We start from the raw sequence: 750 nt of genomic DNA, 5'->3' as shown, positions 1-750 counted from the left end.
TTGTTCACACTTTTCCCCTGCCTTTTGCTATAGAGTATGTGCTCTTGCCTGAGAGAGGCAGAGATAGAGAGAGAGAGGAAAAGCACCTCCCTGGGGAGATGACGACGCCACAATCCCTTCTCCACCACTCTCCCCTCAGGATTTGGGGCCTGCATGCACATGTGTCTGGCACGTTTTCCAAGCCACAGCAGGCCATGTGGGATCTAGCCACCTTACCCAGCACACCACCAGCTGGCCCAGATTAGGGCCCAGCTTAGTGGCCTCAGTTAATTTAACACTCTTTAAAGGCTCTCTCTGTAAGTACAGTCATATTCTGAGGTTCTGGAGATTAGGACTTCAATATGTAATTTAGAGGGGGCACAATTCAGCTCATAACACCCCCCAATAATAATTTACATACCTTTCCACATTAAAAGCATTAACCACCCTGTGAGGGAGGCCTCTGGGAGGGCTCTGGTTGTGCAGATGAAAACCCTGAGAGGCTCAGAGAGATGCAAGAACTTACCTAAGGAGTCAGTTAGAGGGGCAGAGCCGCAGTTCAGACACAAGCCCTGTTACGTTGAGGAACAAGTCCACAAACCAGAAACCTGGAAAGTACAGCTTGCACTAGCGTACCCCAGCAGTCCTCAGACATGAAGCCAAACACGTTAGCGTGAGAAGAGAACCCTGTGGAGAGGGGATTCCCAGCCTATAGTTATCCTAGATTGACTTCCACTCACACGGAGATTCTGCCCCCATAGCACTTTTCCC

The sequence above is a fragment of the Tupaia chinensis genome, unplaced genomic scaffold, assembly GCF_000334495.1.
Source record: "Tupaia chinensis unplaced genomic scaffold, TupChi_1.0 Scaffold000465_1, whole genome shotgun sequence".
Taxonomy (NCBI): domain Eukaryota; kingdom Metazoa; phylum Chordata; class Mammalia; order Scandentia; family Tupaiidae; genus Tupaia; species Tupaia belangeri.
Note: the sequence above shows the minus strand (reverse complement) of the source record.